This window comes from Pristiophorus japonicus, chromosome 10 (assembly GCF_044704955.1).
Source record: "Pristiophorus japonicus isolate sPriJap1 chromosome 10, sPriJap1.hap1, whole genome shotgun sequence".
Lineage (NCBI taxonomy): Eukaryota > Metazoa > Chordata > Chondrichthyes > Pristiophoridae > Pristiophorus > Pristiophorus japonicus.
In genome coordinates, this window is record NC_091986.1 from 193,263,384 (window position 1) to 193,284,746 (window position 21,363).

A 21,363-nucleotide genomic window follows, 5' to 3' on the forward strand; every position below is an offset into this window, starting at 1 on the left:
AGACCTTTCCTTTTGTTCTTTCTTCCCCTCCCTCTTTCAGTGCTTAAGAATATGCTCTTTTCGAACATTCAGCAATTCTGACGAAGGGTTGTCGACCCGAAACGTTAACTCTGTTTTTCTCTCCACAGATGCTGCCTGACCCACTGAGATTTTCAGCATTCTCTATTTTCATTCCTTTCTAATTAGGTTCATTATTCACCATATTCAAAGTGTTAACAGAATGTGATTGCATTTCAGGATACTTTAAATGTAAGAACAATTAAAGGGACACTGTTACAATAATGGAGAGATATTAGGAGAATATGCTGTTCATGATTTCCTGCTCAAAGTTAGCTGTTATCATTTTTATTGTAGTTTTTTAAATTAAATGTCATTGATGATATAATGATTTTCTATCCCTGTGCACACCTTCAAAGCAGTTGGGAGCTAAAGTGTAGAAAATTAATTCAGACTATGTGAATGAAATGCTTATTGCGGTATTAATGGCATTACTTCAGTGCCAAGGCAAGTTCGTGTTTTGTGACACAATTGTATTTGAAATGCGACAGCCAGTGGTCTTTGGCACATTTCAATGTAAACATCTGCAACAACAAAGATGAAGAGTAAGCGACTTAGATAGATTTAATTCTACTCCCACTAGAGAATCTAACCACTCCCGCTAATAATATTCAATAGCCCGTAGTAGTTCCGTTGATCCTGACAAATGCACAATTAATATTTTTTACAGCCCCGGAGTCAGTATCGGGAGTGGGATAATACTGGCGTCCCATCCCATCCCGTGGCAATTCCTGCCTGGCGAGTTTGGTAAAAGTGATACCCCCCCACCCCCGGGTCTCTATGTGGCAGCCTCTTCAGGGGTTTTAATTTCTCCAGCGTCCCTGCGCATGGTTTCAGCGGGTCCCCCAAGTCAGGGGGTCCCCCGTTACTGGCTGATGCTTGGCAGTGCTTACGGTCTTGTATGTATTGTCGCCATCGGGTTAATCAAGATCTGGTCAGTTACAAGCGATCTGTAAAGATGCAATGGGTTTTCCTGAATTTGTTAAGGCCCCTTGTTAATACGCAGCGAGGGTGTTACCATTCATCTGGACTTGGTTGGCTGTGAGGACAAGTGTACCCACTGTAGCCGAACTCCCTCCTCCTGCTCCAGGCTAAGCAATGGAAGATACGTTCAGGAAAGGGGTACTGAGGGAATGATGAGCCATGATCTTATTGAATGGCGATGCAGGCTCGAAGGGCCAAATAGCCTACTCCTGCACCTATTTTCTATGTTTCTATATTAATATGCCAAGATACTTTATGTTTGAATAAAGGAGGAATGAATTAATATGCTCCTTTGAAATGTTACACTTGGATTCAATTTGTGGATTATCAAAGCTGGATCATATCCTCTAGCAATTTAAATTAGCTGTACATAAGAAGATTGAATTATCGGATTAAATGGCTTATATTTGTGCATTAATCAAATAAATCATAATCAGAAACCCTGGTGTTTGATTTTGGATACTTTGAATCTAAATCAAGACATTTTTTGCTCCCATATTAAGATGTTACAAAGTATGTATTACCACCTCAGTCTAGATGGAAACCATTGTAGTGGTCAATTTTAGAAAAACATTTTACTTGAACATAAAAGAATTGTTTTGTTTTTGTTTGAAATTGGAATTGTCCATAATTTGAAGGAATGGAAAGCCTGAAGCAAATGACTAAAATGCATAAAATAAGGAGAAAGGATAAGGTACAGAAATGCATGTCACTCTCTGCAGCCTTGTTTTTGAGAGCAGACCTCCCTGTGTATATCATCTAAATTAACATCTTAATAGGCAGTATTGCAGATTAAATGACGAGATCTCCCAGGGAGTTCGTTCATCGAGATGTAATGAAAATAATTTGCCCACTTTCGTTCACCACACAATTATGCAGTCAAACATATGCCTCCAGGCGGGGTCGCAGAGGTTAAAGCAGCTGAGAAAGGGTCTTTCTTAATTAGCAAGGATGGCATACAAGATGTAAAGTCATTACAACAAAACACAAGGAAGAACATAAAGCAAGACCGTTCAAAACTAAAATGAACAATTCAATGCATCTTAATCCTCCTCATTTCTTATTATAAATTAACATGACAAAACAAATGAATTGAAGTAGATAATATAAATAACGTGATAACAAGATGAGAAAATAACAAGGCTGTCTTGCAGTTGTTTTTACTCTAAATGCAATCTTGGTTGTTGTAGAGTTTAGTTACTATACAGTATTAAGTTGTAGTTATCACGTTATTGGTATAATGCTGTTTGTGGCAACTGTGTTATAGAATCACAGAATGAGTCTGAAAAATACAGTGTAATATATAAAATTTGCATTTTGTCAATGCAAAATTATATTCCTTTAGAATTCCCTACCTAAGATGCTCCCAAATTCCACCTCACTATCCTTTCATTGATAAGTTCTGTAGTTTATGTGAATCATAACGTTTAGACATGACTTGTAGATTGCACAACTGGCTATACAATCAGCTGATTTTTAGGTTTCCTTACAATCAACTAACTGTGTTTTTACACACATCAGCTAAAACCCACACTAAAATATGGTACTTCATTTTAAATTATATTGTTAGATTTTCTAACCGAACTAGGAATAGTTTGATTATTGTCCAACAACCATGTCTCTTTAGTATTGCTTCTTCTACATTTGTTGATATGCCAGTAGATAACTTGTAATGATAAAATGATTGTTGTGGCCAATTATGCTATCAGAATATTGTTTTTGGCCCTTCCACTTTGGTTACAATGGGATCCTTTTTCAGCAGCCACAGAGATGAGTTTGGGCCACATAAGCACTATCATTTTCTGTGATTGGCCGGCTGGACTGAAACATCTTGCATGCTGCATCTGGCCATCTTAGTCTAACTGGGAAGCAACATATTTTCCCAACGGAGATAAGTGGCTCTGAGCAACATATGACTCTCTGCAAATCAGTTCTGCTCAGGCAGCACCCATTTTGTTGCTAGCACACTTCAAAGCTCCTTGATATGAGAATATTTCATTTCATTATTCCCCTTCCCCGTGAGTTCTTTCTCTTTCAAGTGTTCTCCTTCAGTTGAGTGGATATCTTCACAAATTCAATTGGCAGTACTGCTTTGTGTTCAGCAGCAGGAGGCACACCCTAACTCAAGGACAAGATAGGCGATTGTAGAGGGTACGGGAGTGTAGTGATAATGGGCCCAAATTTCAGGCCGCGTCTAGAACGGCGCAGCCCCGACCTGGACGCCCGTTTTTCGCGCCACAAAGTGCGCCTAAAAAAAACTTACAGATTCTCCGGCTCCCTGCAGGTCCTCTTGAGCCCGGCGCGGCGCAGCACGAGCTGTAGGGGGCGGAGCCAGGTCCCTGCACTGAAAACAGTGCCGGGACCTCTGCACATGCGCGCTACAGTGGGCGCACATGTGCAGTAGCTCCAGGCGCCCAAAACTGTCTGAGAGTGGCCCGAAGCACGCAGCCCCTAGCCCTGGCTGAATGGCCTCACTGGGGCTGTGTGCATAAGGCTCCTCCCACACCCAGCTCCTGCTTCCTCCCAACCTGACTCGACTCCTGCTCCCCGCCCCCGGACCGGACCCGACCCCGACACCGACCCGACTCCCGCTCGCCCGCCCCCGGACCGGACCGGACCCGATTCCCCGGACTGGACCTGACCCGCGCTCCCCCCCCCCCCACCACCCGACCTGACCTCCCTCTCCCTCCCTCCCTCCCCCCCCACCCCGACCCAAACCGAACTGACCTCCCTCCGCCCCCCCGACCCGCACTCCCCCCACCCGACCCGCGCTCCCCCCAACCCGACCCGCGCTCCCGACCCCGGACCCCGGACGCGACCCGACCCAACGCCACCTACCTGTAAATCTGGTGCTGGGGACGGGCCCTGCCCGAAGTCTTGGGCCCGGCCGGGCCCGGCCCGTTCAACCTCCCTCCCACTTCTCCTTCCCACTTCTCCTTCCCCCCCACCCTTCTCCTTTCCCCTCCCCCTTCTCCTTTCCCCCCTTTCTCCTTTCCCCCCTTCTCCTTTCCCCCCTTCTCCTTTCCTTCCCCCCCTCTCCTTCCCCTTCTCCCCCCCTTCTCTTTCCCCTTCTCCCCCCCTTTCCCCTTCTCCTCTCCCCCCCTTCCCCTTCTCCTCCCCTTCCCCTTCTCCTCCTTCTCCCTTCCTCTTCTCCTTCTCCACCCCCCTTCCCCTTCTCCTCCTCCCCCCTTCCCCTTCTCCTCCTCCCCCGTTTTGAAAAAAAAATTCTGTTCCAAAGAAACTGTTCTAACTGACGAGAAGTGGAGCAAACTAAATGCCGAGAATTTGAATTTCTAAGATACTCCGTTCTACACCAGTTGCTCCAAAAAATCAGGAGCAACTGAGGCTGAAACTTGAGCCCAATGTTACTGGACTGAAATCCAGAGAACATGAGTTCAAATACCAGCATGACAGTTTAAGAATTTGAAATCAGTTTTAAAAAGTTGGTGTGAATGAAAGTGACCATTGTTATAAAGCTGTTAGATTGCTGTGAAACCCCAACTGGTTCACTTTACGGAAGGAAACTTAGGGGTTGAAATTGCCCACTGCTGGAAACGGGGCGCACACACCCCGTGTCTAGTGTTTTTACCGTCATGGTGGTCTTTTGTGCGAAATTCCGCTCTTTGGCTTTTTTTTCCGGCGGACAGGAAGTCGGTCATAATGGGGGCAGATATGCGACAGTGAGCACACTAGAGGGGCGGAAGTTGGGGGGGAATGGAGTGGCCGCCGCTGTCAGTCATCAGTGTAGTGCTAATGATGTCATCACGGTGGCGTGTCACCATGGCTCTCCCCTTCAGTTAAAGAGGAGAGCCTGCACGATTTTTAAAGTTCAGTCCATTGGGCCACCAGGGAGGGATTCGGCCAGGCACAGCAAACAATATGCAAAGCTAATTGTGAATTTGTAAGTGATTATCCAATTATCCATCAGGTAAGAGAAAAGTATTAAGACATTCAGTTTGTAGCTGGTCTGGATAAATGGACCTTATTTGTGATTGGGCTATTTTATCGGCCAGTGTTGTCCTTTTTACCCACAATCCTTAGTAATAGCCTCGTTAACATGCAATAAGCTGTTAAATACTGATGTTCACCATGCAGCAAGGTGGAAGAAAAGAAAGATGAGAAAAAGGAGGAAAAAAAGATGAGAAAAAGAAGGAAGAGTAAGTAATCAGAATAAAAGTGAAGAACATTGGTACAAAAGTTTTCTTAAATTCTTTGTATTCAGGTTCCTTTACATAGCAGCCTGCCTGGTTTGGTCTCCATAATTGATACCTTGAAATGTTTTCATTACACTTTCTTTTTCTTTTTTATATCAGTAAGTAAGCCGTCAACATTGTTGTCTTTTTCTTTTTTATATCAGTAAGTAACCTGTTAACATTGTTGTCGCCAAATTAAGTATATCTAAGGGTTAAGTCATGGCAGGAAAGCTCGGTCATGTGATATGCTCCTCCTGTACCATGTGGGAACTCAGGGACACTTCCGGTGTCCCTGACGACTACGTGTGCGGGAAGTGTATCCGCCTCCAGCTCCTGACGGACCACGTTGCGCATTTGGGGCTGAGGGTGGATTCACTCTGGAGCATCCACGATGCTGAGAATGATGTGAGTAGCACGTGTAGCGAGTTGGTCTTGCCGCAGGTGAAGGGTCCACAGCCAGCTAGGGAATGGAAGACCAGCAGGAAGAGTAGTGCAAGGAAGGTAGTGCAGGGGTCCCCTGCGGTCATCCCCCTGCAAAACAGATACACTGCTTTGAGTACTGTTGAGGGGGATGACTCATCAGGGAAGGGCAGCAGCAGCCAAGTTCATGGCACCGTGGCTGGCTCTGTTGCACAGGACGGCAGGAAAAAGAGTGGGAGAGCGATAGTGATAGGGGATTCAATTGTAAGGGGAATAGATAGGCGTTTCTGCAGTTGCAACCGAGACTCCAGGTGTCATGTATCTTACATTATTATATACAACTGTATCCTAACATGCTATACATGACTATAATAAGATATGACCTGTAACCACCAGCATACCTTACCACCAGGGGTGCACTTGCAAGAGACAGGTATATAAGGACAGGTCTCAGGCAAGTGCAGCATTCCAGAGCTGTGAAATAAAGGTGCAGGTCCAGAGTGACCTTGACTTCACTACATGCCTCGTGTGAATCGGTACTGAGGGGACAGGACTTTACAATGGCGATGAGTTATGGGATTACAGAATCCACAGAATGGCGAACAATGGATCAGATGAAAAGTACAATGCGGGAGACAATTGGGAGGACTTTATAGAAAGGCTCCAGCAAAGCTTTGTAACCAAAGACTGGTTAGGAGACGATAAGGCAGACAAGAGAAGAGCCCATCTCTTGACCAGCTGTGGCTCGAAAACATACGCTTTAATGAAGGATCTGCTGGCACCCGAGAAACCAGCAAGCAAGTCGTTTGAAGAATGGAGCACATTGGTAAGAGACCACCTGAAGCCAGCGAGCAGCCTACACATGGCCAGACACAGGTTCTATAACTACAGACGCTGTGTGGTCCAGAGCATACCCGACTTCGTGGCGGAACTTCAGAGGTTGGCTAGTTTATGTGAGTTCTCCGATGAACTGAGGAGAGAAATGCTGAGAGACTTTTTCATTGAAGGAATAGGCACGCAGGCATATTCCAAAAGCTCATAGAGACCAAGAACCTGACCTTAGAGGCAGCAGCACTGGTTGCACAGACATTCTTGATAGGGGAAGAAGAAACGAGGTTGATTTACAATGCAGGTACGACCTAACGAAATATCAGAACAAGAAGTTCACAGCACTAAACAAGCTGCTACCCCCACACACAGACAAAACCGGCAGAACAGGCTCTCGACTGCAGGCAGTGGCGCCAGAAGCCATCAAGGGCCACAGGAACGGCCGTTCACACCTCATCAACCCACAATGCGAACAATCAACTACAAACTGAGAGAAGCTCAAGAGAGATCAGCCAGACACAGCTCATTCTTTGCAAGCAATCTGTGCTGGAGGTGTGGGGGTGGGCACTCGTCAAGGGGATGTCGATTTCAGCAGGCTGTTTGCAGGAACTGCGAATATACAGGACATTTGGCCCGCATGTGCAAAAAAACGGCAGCTCGGCTGGTATACAAATCGGATGGGTCGGAAAGCGGACCAGAAGATGGTGGGGACAGTACCCGGGACACCGATGTACAGCGGGTCAACACGATCAATGGCCGCTGCTCCTACAACAGGACGCCTCCTATAATGATGAGGGTCCTACTCAACAGGATACCTGTCAACATGGAGCTGGATACGGGAGCGAGTCAATCTCTCATGGGCGCTCAACAATTTGAACAACTGTGGCCGCATAAAAGAGACAGATCAAAACTCACAAGGGTCGACACCAAACTAAGGACCTATACCAAATAAATCGTATCAGTCCTGGGCAGCGCCATGCTCTCTGTCACACACAAAGGGACAGTGAACCGACTTCCCCTGTGGATTGTCCCCGGAGACCCCCCAGCACTGCTGGGGAGAAGCTGGCTAGCAAAACTAAACTGGAAATGGGATGATGTCCATGCCATGTCATTAGAGGAACGGACCTCCTGCTCAACAGTTATAAAGTGATTTGAACATCTCTTTCAGCCAGGTGTGGGCACTTTCAAAGGGAAAAAAGTCAAAATCTACATCACACAGATGCTAGACATCACAAGGCCAGAGCTATACCCGATGTGATGAGGGAAAAGATTGAACACGAACTAGACAGGCTTCTGCGGGAAGGCATTATATCACCTGTGGAATTTAGCGACTGGGCAAGTCCCATCATCCCAGTCATGAAGCCTGATGGATCTGTACAAATCTGTGGGGACTACAAATCGACCATAAACAGAGTCTCCCTACAGGACCAGTACCCGCTGCCCAGAGCGGAGGACTTATTTGCCACATTGGCTGGAGGTAAACTTTTCTGAAAACTAGACCTCACATCTGCGTATATGACGCAAGAATTGACCGAGGAATCCAAGCTACTCACCACCATCAACACACATCGGGGCCTTTTCATGTACAATTGATGCCCATTCCGCATCAGGTCGGCAGCTGCCATATTCTAGTGCAACATGCAGAGTCTGCTCAAGTCCATCCTGGGGACGGTTGTATTTCAAGATTAAATACTTATCACGGGCAGGGACACCGACTCCCATCTCCGTAATTTGGAGAAAGTACTAAAGCGGTTGGATCTGGTTGGCCTACGAGTCAAGAAATCCAAGTGTCTGTTTCTCGCACCCGAGGTTGAATTTTTGGGGAAGGATTGCCGCTGTTGGAATCCGCCCAACAGAGTCCAAAACAGAAGCAATTCGCCTGGCACCCAGGCCCCGGAATGTCTCAGAACTGCGTGCCTTTCTCGGGCTACTCAATTCCTTTGGGAACTTAATGCAGAACTTAAACACGCTGCTGGAGCCTCTCCACGTGCTACTCAGGAAGGGGTGCAATTGGTTTTGGGGGGACGCCCAGGAACGCGCCTTCAATAAGGCACGCAACCTTCTGTGTTCCAACAGTGTTTTGACTTGCTTTGATCCAGGTAAAAAGCTAGTTCTCACATGCGATGCGTCAGCGTATGGGGTCGGGTGCATTTTGCAACATGTCAATAGTGCGGGCAAATTACAACCCATAGCTTATGCCTCCAGGTCACTTTCGCGGGCGGAGCGCGGGTACGGAATGGTAGAGAAGGAGGCGCTTGCGTGCGTGTATGGTGTCAAAAAGATGCATCAATACCTTTTCGGGGCCAAGTTCACTTTAGAAGCCGACCACAAGCCCCTCACGTCCCTCCTATCCGAGAGCAAGGCAATAAACGCCAACGCCTCGGCGCGAATTCAACGGTGGACACTCATGCTGGCGTCCTACGACTACACAATAAGGCACAGACCAGGAACAGACAACTGTGCCGACGCGCTCAGCAGGCTACCGCTGGCGACCACGGAAGGGTCGGACGAACAGGACTGTGAGATAGTTATGGCAATCAATGCCTTTGAGTCCACAGGTTCGCCCATGACGGCTCGCCAAATCAGAGCCTGGATGGCCAGCGACCCCACGTTATCCTTCGTAAAAAGATGTGTCCTAACCGGTGACTGGGCAGAGGCTCGCGATGCCTGCCCCGAGGAATTAAAACACTTTCACAGGCGCATGCATGAGCTACAAGCAGACTGCCTGATGTGGGCCAGCCGAGTAGTCATGCCTCTGCGAGGCAGAGAGGCATTTGTCCGGGAGCTCCACCGCGAGCACCCGGGGATCGTTCTCATGAATGCCATAGCCAGATCCCACGTCTGGTGGCCTGGTATTGACGGGGACTTGGAGCTCTGCATCCGAAGGTGCACCATTTGTGCCCAACTCAGCAATGCCTCAGGGAGGCTCCACTGAGCTCCTGGCCCTGGCCTACCAAACCGTGGTCGCGGGTGCACGTAGACAATACGGGCCCATTCATGGGCAAAATGTTCCTCGTATTGTAGATGCATTTTCAAAGTGGATCGAATGCACCATTTTAAACTCGAGCACAACCTCCACCACTGTGGAGTGCCTCGCAACCATGTTTGCAATGTACGGAATCCCTGACATATTGGTCAGTGACAATGGTCCGTGCTTCACCAGCGCAGAATTCCAAGATTTTATAATTGACCACGGATAAATCACGTCAAGACGGCACCGTTCAAGCCGGCCTCCAACGGCCAGGCGGAGAGAGCAGTGCAAATCATTAAACAAGGCATGCTTAAAATCCAAGGTCCCACGCTGCAACTGTTGCTGGCATACAGATCTCGTCCGCACTCATTGACTGGGATCCCCCCCGCGCAACTGTTGATGAAAAGGTCTTTAAAAACAAGGCTCTCATTAATCCTCCCAGACATGCACGAAATCGTTGAGGCAAAGCGCTGTAAGCTGACTGAGTACCATGACGGAAATTTGAGGGGATGATGGAGTGAGATAGGGGACAAAGTGTTTGTACTAAACTATGGCAGGGGTCCCAAATGGCTTGCAGGGACAGTAACGGGCAAGGAAGGAAACAGGCTACTGGTAGTACAAATGGACAATGGCAAAACCTGCCGGAGGCACGTAGACCAAGTCAAAAGCAGATTTACCAACAACACTGCGGAACCAGAGGCAAACTACAATGTGGAACTCGCACCACACCTGGTGGACAGACAGAGGGAACAACCTGAGGAAAGGGCAATCACAACAGACAGCCCAGGCGAGTCAACAACAATCACACCAATCGAAACAGACAGCCCAGACGAGATACCAGCAAGCACACCCAAAGAAAAACAGACACCAAGGCAAACAACTGAACCACAACTCAGACGCTCCACGCGAGAGCGTAGACCACCTGATAGACTGAACCTATAAAGACAATAAGACCTTGGGGGAGGGTGATGTCATGTATCTTACATTATTATATATAACTGTATCCCAACATGCTATACATGACTGTAATAAGATATGACCTGTAACCACCAGCATACCTTACCACCAGGGGTGCACTTGCAAGAGACAGGTATATAAGGATAGGTCTCAAGGCAAGTGCAGCATTCCAGAGCTGTGAAATAAAGGTGCAGGTCCAGAGTGACCTTGACTTCACTACATGCCTCGTGTGAATCTGTACTGAGGGGACAGGACTTTACACCAGGTTGATATGTTGCCTCCCTGGTGCAAGGGTCAAGGATGTCTCTGAGCGGGTGCAGGACATTCTGAAAAGGGAGGGAGAACAGCCAGTTGTCGTGGTGCACATTGGTACCAATGATATAGGTAAAAAAAGGGATGAGGTCCTCCGAGACGAATTTAAGGAGCTCAGAGCTAAATTAAAAAGTAGGACCTCAAAAGTAGTAATCTCAGGATTGCTACCAGTGCCATGTGCTAGTCAGAGCAGGAATCGCAGGATTGCGCAGGTGAATACGTGGCTTGAGCAGTGGTGCAGCAGGGAGGGATTCAAATTCCTGGGGCATTAGAACCGGTTCTGGGGGAGGTGGGACCAGTACAAACCGGACAGTCTGCACCTGGGCAGGACCAGAACCAATGTCCTCGGGGGAGTGTTTGCCAGTGCTGTTGGGGAGGAGTTAAACTAATATGGCAGGGGGATGGGAACCAATGTAGGGAGACAGAGTGAAACAAAATGGAGACAGAAGCAAAAGACAGAAAGGAGATGAGGAAAAGTGGAGGGCAGAGAAACCCAAGGCAAAAAACAAAAAGGGCCAATGTACAGCAAAATTCTAAAGGGTCAAAGTGTAATAAAAAGGCAAGCCTGAAAGCTCGGTGCCTCAACGCGAGGAGTATTCGGAACCCAGGAGAGGGCTCTGAGCTAGTTAGAGTGGGTGAGAGCTCAGATGAACAGGACCCCAAGAAAGAATGCAAAAGGTAGGAGGCAACAGAGCAGAGTAGCACTGGGGTAAGTGTAAATCACAAGGTGATAGGAAGGGACAATATGTATGAATATAAAGGGGCTGCAGGAGGGGTCAAAACTAAAAATCATGGTTTAAAAACTAGTATTAAAACACTCTACGTAAACGCACGCAGCATTCGAAATAAAGTAAATGAGTTGATGGCATAATCATTACAAATGTGTATGATTTGGTGGCCATTACAGAAACGTCGTTGCAGGGTGGCCAAGACTGGGAATTAAACATACAGGGGTATCTGACAATTCGGAAGGATAGACAAGAAAGGAAAGGAGGTGGGGTAGCTCTGTTAATAAAGGATGATATTACGGCAGTCGTGAGAGATGATATTGGCTCTAATGAACAAAATGTTGAATCATTGTGGGTGGAGATTAGAGATAGTAAGGGGAAAAAGTCACTGGTGGGCGTAGTTTATAGGCCCCCAAATAATAACTTCACGGTGGGGCGGACAATAATCAAGGGAATAATGGAGGCATGTGAAAAAGGAACGGCAGTAATCATGGGGGATTTTAACCTACATATCGATTGGTCAAATCAAATCGCACGGGGTAGCCTGGAGGAGGAATTCATTGAATGCATACGGGATTGTTTCTTCGAACAGTATGTTACAGAACCTACAAGGGAGCAAGCTATCTTAGATCTGTTCCTGTGTAATGAGACAGGAATAATAAACAATCTCCTAGTAAAAGATCCTCTCGGAATGAGTGATCACAGTATGGTTGAATTTGTAATACAGATTGAGGGTGAGGAAGTAGTGTCTCAAACGAGCGTACTATGCTTAAACAAAGGGGACTACAGTGGGATGAGGGCAGAGTTAGCTGAAGTAGACTGGGAACACAGACTAAACAGTGGCACAATTGAGGAACAGTGGAGGACTTTTAAGGAGCTCTTTCATAGTGCTCAACAAAAATATGTTCCAGTGAAAAAGAAGGGCAGTAAGAGAAGGGATAACCAGCCGTGGATAACCAAGGAAATAAAGGAGAGTATCAAATTAAAAACCAATGCGTATAAGGTGGCCAAGGTAAGTGGGAAACTCGAAGATTGGGAACATTTTAAACGACAGCAAAGAATGACTAAGAAAGCAATAAAGAAAGTAAAGATAGATTACGAAAATAAACTTGCGCAAAACATAAAAACAGAGAGTAAAAGCTTTCACCGATATATAAAATGGAAGAGAGTGACTAAAGTAAATGTTGGTCCCTCAGAAGATGAGAAGGGGGATTTAATAATGGGAAATGTGGAAATGGCTGAGACCTTAAACAATTATTTTGCTTCGGTCTTCACAGTGGAAGACACAAAAACCATGCCAAAAATTGCTGGTCACGGGAATGTGGGAAGGGAGGACCTTGAGACAATCACTATCACTCGGGAGGTAGTGCTGGACAGGCTAATGGGACTCAAGGTAGACACGTCCCCTGGTCCTGATGAAATGCATCCCAGGGTATTAAAAGAGAAGGCGGAAGTTATAACAGATGCATTCGTTATAATCTACCAAAATTCTCTGGACTCTGGGGGGGTACCAGCGATTGGAAAGCAGCTAATGTAACGCCTCTGTTTAAAAAAGGGGGCAGATAAAAGGCAGGTAACTATAGGCCGGTTAGTTTAACATCTGTAGTGGGGAAAATGCTTGAAGCTATCATTAAGGAAGAAATAACGGGACATCTAGATAGGAATAGTGCAATCAAGCAGGCGCAACATGTTTTCATGAAGGGGAAATCATGTTTAACTAATTTACAGGAATTCTTTGACGATATAACGAGCATGGTGGATAGAGGTGTACCGATGGATGTGGTGTATTTAGATTTCCAAAAGGCATTCGATAAGGTGCTACACAAAAGGTTACTGCAGAAGATAAAGGTACGCGGAGTCAGAGGAAATGTATTAGCATGGATAGAGAATTGGCTGGCTAACAGAAAGCAGAGAGTCGGGATAAGTGGGTCCTTTTCAGGTTGGAAATCGGTCGTTAGTGGTGTGCCACAGGGATCGATGCTGGGACCATAACTGTTTACAATATACGTAGCTGACTTGGAAGAGGGGACAGGGTGTAGTGTAACAAAATTTGCAGATGACACAACGATTAGTGGGAAAGCGGATTGTGTAGAGGACACAGAGAGGCTGCAAAGAGATTTAGATAGGTTAAGCGAATGGGCTAAGGTTTGGCAGATGGAATACAATGTCGGAAAATATGAGGTCATCCACCTTGGGAAAAAAAACAGTGAAAGGGAATATTATTTGAATGGGGAGAAATTACAACATGCTGCGGTGCAGAGGGATCTGGGGGTCCTTGTGCATGAATCCCAAAAAGTTAGTTTGCAGGTGCAGCAGGCAATCAGGAAGGCGCATGGAATGTTGGCCTTCATTGCAAGAGGGATGGAGTACAAAAACAGGGAGCTCCTGCTGCAACTGTACAGGGTATTGGTGAGGCCACACCTGGAGTATTGCGTGCAGTTTTGGTCACCTTACTTCAGGAAGGATATACTAGCCTTGGAGGGGGTACAGAGACGATTCACTCGGCTGATTCAGGAGATGAGGGGGTTACCTTATGATGATAGATTGAGTAGACTGGGTCTTTACTCGTTGGAGTTCAGAAGGATGAGGGTTGATCTTATAGAAACATTGAAAATAATGAAAGGGATAGACAAGATAGAGGCAGAGAGGTTGTTTCCACTGGTCGGGGAGACTAGAACTAGGGGGCACAGCCTCAAAATACGGGGGAGCCAATTTAAAATGAGATGAGAAGGAATTTCTTCTCCCAGAGTGTTGTGAATCTGTGGAATTCTCTGCCCAAGGAAGCAGTTGAATGTATTCAAATCACAGATAGATAGATTTTTAACCAATAAGGGAATTGAGGGTTATGAGGAGCGGGCGGGTAAGTGGAGCTGAGTCCACGCCCAGATCAGCCATGATCTTTTTGATTGGCGGAGCAGGCTCGAGGGGCTAGATGGCTTATTCCTGTTCCTAATTCTTATGTTCTTATGTTATATGTTCTAGTACTTGCATTATCCTAGTGCTAACTACAAGCAAGTGTGTAACGAGATGTAATGGTGGGGATTTTCTGCTTGTGTGCTCGCCATTTGCTTCAATGGATAGCTGATTGTGTGCTGGCGTTTGTAGATGTAGAAAATCCCAGCCAATCTCTTTTACAAATGAGAGGCCCATGGTATCCTAAAGGTACTAATACTGGGCTCAATTTTCCCCAATGCTGTTTTTTGGCCTATTGCCAGAGTTCCGCCTATATTTTTTTTGGCACCCACTACTCCATTATTTGTTCCATTATTAACACAACTTTTTGAAGTAAACAAGAATCATTTCCATTATTTGTTCCATTAACACAACACAACATTACGGAACAGGTCCAAACAGTAAACATGGTCCATTTGAAATAGTTGTTGCTGAGCCTTTGGGCAGCAAAGCGTTCACGGATGAGCTCTTGGTGAGACCTCACCTGGAATATTGTGTTCAGTTTTGGTCTCCTAATCTGAGGAAGGATGTTCGTGCTATTGAGGGAGTGCAGCGAAGGTTCACCAGACTGATTCCCGGGATGGCTGGACTGACATATGAGGAGAGACTGGATCAACTGGGCCTTTATACATTGAAATTTAGAAGGATGAGAGGGGATCTCATAGAAACATACAAGATTCTGACGGGACAGGTTAGATGCGGGTAGATTGTTCCCGATGTTGGGGAAGTCCAGAACCAGGGGACACAGTCTTAGGATAAGGGATAGGCCATTTAGGACTGAGATGAGGAGAAACATCTTCACTCAGAGAGTTGTTAACCTGTGGAATTCCCTGCCGCAGCGAGTTGTTGATGCCAGTTCATTGGATATATTCAAGAGGGAGTTAGATATGGCCCTAACAGCTAAGAGGATCAAGGGGTATGGAGAGAAAGCAGGAAAGGGGTACTGATGGAATGATCAGCCATGATCTTATTGAATGGTGGTGCAGGCTTGAAGGGCCGAATGGCCTACTCCTGCATCTATTTTGTATGTTTCTATGTAAGGCTCGAGCAATCATTAAAGGGGCACGCTGGCCCGCCCTCCTCCGCCATCGTGCTCCGGGTTCAGGTGTTCGCATGGCTTCCTTGTCCTCGTCCTCCTCTTCCTCATCATTTGCATCTTCCTCACCATTGTCAGCCATTTTCACCTCAGGTGGGTCTTCTACTACCAGCTGCTACTGCCTCATGATGGTTAAGTTATGCAGCATGCAGCACATAACAGTGAACTGACCGACAATCTTTGTTTCAAGATGCCAATGGTCCTCTCTATTATGCGATGTGCGACATATTGTATTCCTGGTCAGCTTCCGTCCGGGTTATGCGTCATGAGCCAGGTGGTGAGGCCATACCCATTGTCTCCCAGTAGCCAGCTCTGCCCTTCTGGCTGCTGCTGCTGAAACATGGCAGATAAAGCGCTCTCGCATAGGATGAATGCCTCATGGGTGCTCCCAAGGTATCGTGCATCAACTGACATGATGCGATGCATGCTGTCACACACAAGTTGCACATTAATGGAGTGGAGGCGTTACATCTCTGTTCCTGTACATCTCGGAATCCTCCAAAGGTGATACAATCAATGCAGTCCTGTACCTTTGGGAAGCCAGCAATCCTGGAGAAGCCCACAGCCCTTTTACCCATTGCCTGGGCAGTCATGGGGAATGTTATGTATTCATCCCTCCGGGCATATAGTGCAGCAGTCACCTGCCGAAGGCGGATATGTTTTGTATGTTGAAAAATGGTGCACACATCCCCAGTTATGGCCTGGAACGATCCAGATGCATAGAATGTGTCCGGGCGAGGGACTGATTCAGCAGGCCGATGCTCCGACCCTCGAGCCCCGTTTGGAGATGTTTGATGGTGGCATGGCACTATAAAAAAAAATCCAAGCTTAAAGAATTGCATTAGACTTCCATTTTCTGAGGTTTCTGTTGGAAAAATTTAAGTTTGATGATGCATCTTTATGGGGCCGACTTTAGTGGCCGCTCATTTCTCGGTGGCGTCTGGGCAGGAGGTCCGTTTTGGCGCCCACTGCCGCCAGGTCCCGTCGGGAGCCAATTTTCTCCTCGTTGTGTGGGCGGGAGCAGCAGTCGGCATCAGTCGGCGGGCGAGAGCGGCAAACGTCATTAGAGTGCGGCAGGTGGAGGGTATTTTCGGAGGGCCTCCACTGTGTATGTACAGGAATTCAGCAGGTTTTTTTGTAGTTATTATGCTCATAATAAAGGGTGAAACTGAGTACTGTATGCAATAAGTAAATGTGACCTTAGCTCCTTTTAATTAGACTCCAGAGTACAGGTACAGTGTGGGAGGCCTGATTATATACAGTGCTCCCAAGAGATGCTGGGATCCCTTGGGACTCCAATAGGTAGGTCCTCTGGTGGTGGTGTGATACAGGTTGCCAAGGATTACATACATAACAGTAGTTTTTTTGATGGGACCTCTAGTCCTTTTGTGGCCCTTGCAGGCCAATTGAAGAAGTGTTCATGGTCATAAAAAGAGAGCACTTAATTGCACCTGCGAGGGGAGAGGAGAGAGAGGAGAGTGTTGGAGGTTAGAGAGCAGAGGTGGCATTCGAGAGGGGGCAGTCTGAGTTGCAGAGGAGGCAGTGTGACAAATTTATACCTAGACTCTTGAGCAGTCATTCCTCCCATCATCTGGGATAAGTGGGTGGAAAGCATCAATGAAGACTGGCAAAACCAGGCCCAGAGCTCGGTGGTTCAATGAGCAGGAGTTGGAGGAGCTAGTGACAGGGGTAGAGCGCAGGTACAGCGACCTTACCTGGGATGGGCGTGGCAAGCCTCCACCAGCCCAATACTGACGTCTTTGGATGGACATAGGTCAGAGGTCAGTGCAGTGGGCAATGTGGACCAATGCCGCAAATGTTGGAACGATTTGGTGGCAGCAGCTAAAGTGTGCACAAAGGCCAAAAAGGTTATGTGCCAGATGTGTGTGTGTGTGTGGGGGGGAGTGCATGTCGGGGGGGGGGGGGGGTGCGGGGGGGCATGAGCAAAGGGGGGTAAAGGCTGCAACGTTTCTTTGTGCAGAACAAACAAGCAAGCCTGAGAGTGACCAGAGGGGGCCCAGAAGATCAGTCCCCGGTCATGTCAGCCAAATATCCGCGGAACCTCAGAGTCGGGCTCAGATTATCCGGGGTTTCCAAAAGACTCAACTGAAGCAAGCTCAAGCAAGTGCGAAGGCTGTGGCTCAAAGGGAAGCAAGGCCCCACCACCCAGCAGCAGTGAGCAACCACCTGCGGATGCAGCACGGCTTGCTGTAATGAACCAGATGGTGCAGTTGTCAAGCACCAGCGTGGAGGTAGGTTGCAAAATGCAGCAGACCATTGCTGGGATAGCTGGCAGCATCGCCACATTCACCCAGCAGCACAATCAAAGGCTGGAGTGCCTCCTCACAGTATTGGAGCGTTCAACAGAAAGTGTCGAGGCCATAAGGCAGGAGATGGCTTCTGCACACGTGCTGCAAGCCCTTGACCCCACACCCTCAAGGCAGACAGATGCGGAGAAGCAGGAGATCCCGGCACCTTCGCCCCTACGTTCTCACCGATACTCACACGTCTGCACACATCATGCTGCCCTCCTGCCCAACCTCCTCAACCAGAGGCAGTGAGGGGCAGGGGGCAAGGGAGGACCACTCCATTGTGTAGGCATGGGGAGGAAGAGGAACTTGGGCATCACTGCAAGGGGAGGGAAGAGAGGTGGTGATGCTGGGTAGAGGGGTGGGTGTTGCTTCCTCGTGTAAATGTATGTACATGTGATAATATTATGTAACGTTTGTCATTGTGCACTTGCAAATACACTCACATTGTTGACCCTCTGTTTGTGCGTGTGTCATTTTAACGTCATGTGTGGACGTCATGTGTGGTGCGTTGCGCGAAACACACAACTGTCCCTCAGGTCATCTGCTTCCTCAGGAATATCTTCCCATCCACATCTGACTGCAGTGTCTAATGGGTCCTGTCATCAGGCCATCGCAAGATGACAATGAATGCAGGAAGGCTGCCATTCAATGACTCTAGTTTACCAAGTTGCAGGGCAGACCTTAAGGCTTGCACTTCAACTCTCTTTTTGTGAGGCCAAACATGGAGGAGTGCCACCCCTGACATGGTCATCAGTTACATTGCAGTGCATTGTGCAAGACAATTCATGAATCAGCTTGCATTTACAAAATGTGAGATGCTGAACACTTTTCAGTCACTCATAATAATTTTCCCTTCACCATTGGCCTTCTTAATGAAGGACTTTCTGCAAGGTGCAGCAAAAAAGCCTCCATTAGCTCAGTGACATTTCAGTCAGTTTTATGACATCCAATTTAAACATCACCATCAGCAATAAGCATTGACCTAACTTCTTTCCAGCAGTCCCACTGATATGGTGCAGAATCCGACTGGCTGCAGTGATGTGATGGCCACCAACACTCCCTCCCATCCGATGTGCCAGAGCTCCCCCATTGCACTCCACCCCTGTCTCCCTCTCTCCTTCCCTCCCTCCCACCCGAGTGCTGGCTGTCTGCCGCCCAGCTCAGACTTGCTTTTCCAGAGCGGTCCTTCTGGCGGGCAGCAGGGCGATGGGGGGGGGGGGCCAGGAAAAAGCATCAAAATGGCCATTTACAGACATCCGGCATGGGCGGGCGTGACAATGTGACGTGGGCGGAACCCGTCCACACCAGGTTCCCGCCAGGCGGAACCTCGCCGGCAGATGGGTGGTTCCGGAGGAATCGTCCGGAAAACGACCATTTCCGGCTGGACCTCGGCGGCTGCAGACGGGACAGTGACGGAAGTCGGCCAATATGTTTTCTTGACCCCCTCCCAAAACTTCGCATAGAAACAACGGCGCCTTTCTGCGCCGATTTTTTGATGTGCGCTGGTTTTTCTTACGTTTTTTGGGAGTAGTCACATACGCCATCCTAGGAAAAATGTAAGTTGGCCAAACTTGCATAATTGTGAAAAACTGGCGCAGACATCAGGTTACACCCCCTATGATGCAAAAAAAAGTAACCTAAAACAAACACAACTAACTGAGTTATGTTGGTGCACAATCTTTGGGGAAACCTGGATTTTTAAAGTTAGGCCAAAATGAGCGGTACGCACCAAAAAACCGGCGCAAATCACCGGGGAAAATTGAGCCCATTATGTTTACTTCAGCTGAACACAATAATAACTAATTTTAATGATTTATCACATTGTATTAAGTATGAGCTATCGCTATTGTTCTGGTTTCAATTCCACACCAGGACTCAAGCACATAAATCTATGCCACCATTCCAATGCAGAATTGTTGGAGGTACCATCGTTTGGATGTGATACTAAACTAGGGACCTTCCTGCCTCTTCCAGTCATTCAGGTAGAAATAAAAAATCCCCAGGCACTTTCTGAAGAAGGGTTCTTCTGGTGTCCAGCCAACTTCACTCCCTTAACCAACACCACCAAAGACAGATTACCTGATCGTTAATCTCGTTACTCTTTGAGTGATTTTGCTGTGTGCAAAATGGCAGCCATGTCCATCCACATTACAACAGTAACTGCACTTCAATGTAATTAATTGTACACAAATGGCCTGGAGTTTCCTCTAGGGTGCGCTGGCTTTTTCAACGTAATTTGCCCAAAATCAACCAAATCAGTGCAAAAGATTGAGGAATTTGATGTGCAACTTACGTCCAGCACAAAATCGAGTTTCTGTCATTTTTTGCATTAGTTTAAAAAAACATTGCGCTGGAAACCAGCCCTCCCACAAAACTGGCCACACCCCCAGATAGAATTAATCACCATGGTGAACTTCTGCTAATGCGGCCATTTGTGGGCCTTTGCGAAAGCTATAAAAATTAAGTTTTTCTTTTAGGTGCAAGGACACTAATAGGCACCTTTTCAAAGCTTCGAAATATTAAAAAGTATTCAATTTACTCAGAAACTGATTTCTGTACACCAATGGAACTACTGAATGGTTCTGCATAGTTTTTTAAAAGTTATTTTCAATTATTTACAATCGGGTTACTCACAGATGATGAACGAGACACTTATTTTTTTGTGGTAATCCCATTTCCAGCTGTATTGATCAAACTGCACCAGGTTACCATTCTTAAATATATCAAGGAATATTTTTTAATTCAGAATTTAAAAAAAAATTACATTCCAAAATGGTCGGCGATATGCAAATGAGTTTGAACAGAAACTTGAGCAAAAAATTCAATTTTGCAAAACTAGCGTAATTTTGAGCGCAATTTGCGTCCCGATTGCGCCCAAAGCGGAAACTCTTAGCCAAAGTGCTTTGTGATACTTACGAGAGACAGGAGAAGGCAATGTATCGTGCTTCTGTTATATTTCTCATGTATTCAGAAGAATGCTGTTTCCATAGTTTAATAGTTATGGGTTTAGTGTGATGACATTTTTAGTTGATCTGTTTGAACTTGTAGATGGCGAGTGTAGATTGACGTACAGTTGGTTCTTCTATTGTTGAATTGTGTGATGTGAACTTGGTTCTGCCAGTTTTGAATGGGATAGTGTGCATAAAGCTGAATTATCATGGACAACAGTACCAGCAGACTGAAGGCTTTGCGTGAAATGGTAGTGGCTAATAACTTGTGTGCCTTGGCTTATAGACTATTTTGTTGAGTTTAATAATTAATAATAAGCAAATTGTGTATTGTAATTAACCAGGTAAATAGTTTATCATGAGTTGCAAATTTTTATATCAGAAAATACTTTAACACCAATTTTACATGGAATATTTTAAAATGAAGAGTTTATTTATATTTCATTAATGTTTCTCTTGATTTCTAGAAATGTTGGTCATTTCAAAAGTACAACAGAGCAATTTGTGTAATGGGACTGAAATGGAAAACATTGGGTATGGTGCAAGAACTCCACCAAGTGAATTTAACTGGATTAAAAGTTTGTGCTGTTGTGACATATTTTGTT

The 21,363-nt window shown here is 46.6% G+C and overlaps 1 protein-coding gene across 1 annotated transcript in view; it reads left to right on the forward strand.

Moving 5' to 3' along the window:
* cnga3a (cyclic nucleotide gated channel subunit alpha 3a) overlaps positions 1-21,363 on the forward strand; it is a 57,381-nt gene that overhangs the window by 24,345 nt on the left and 11,673 nt on the right. The window lies entirely within an intron of this gene.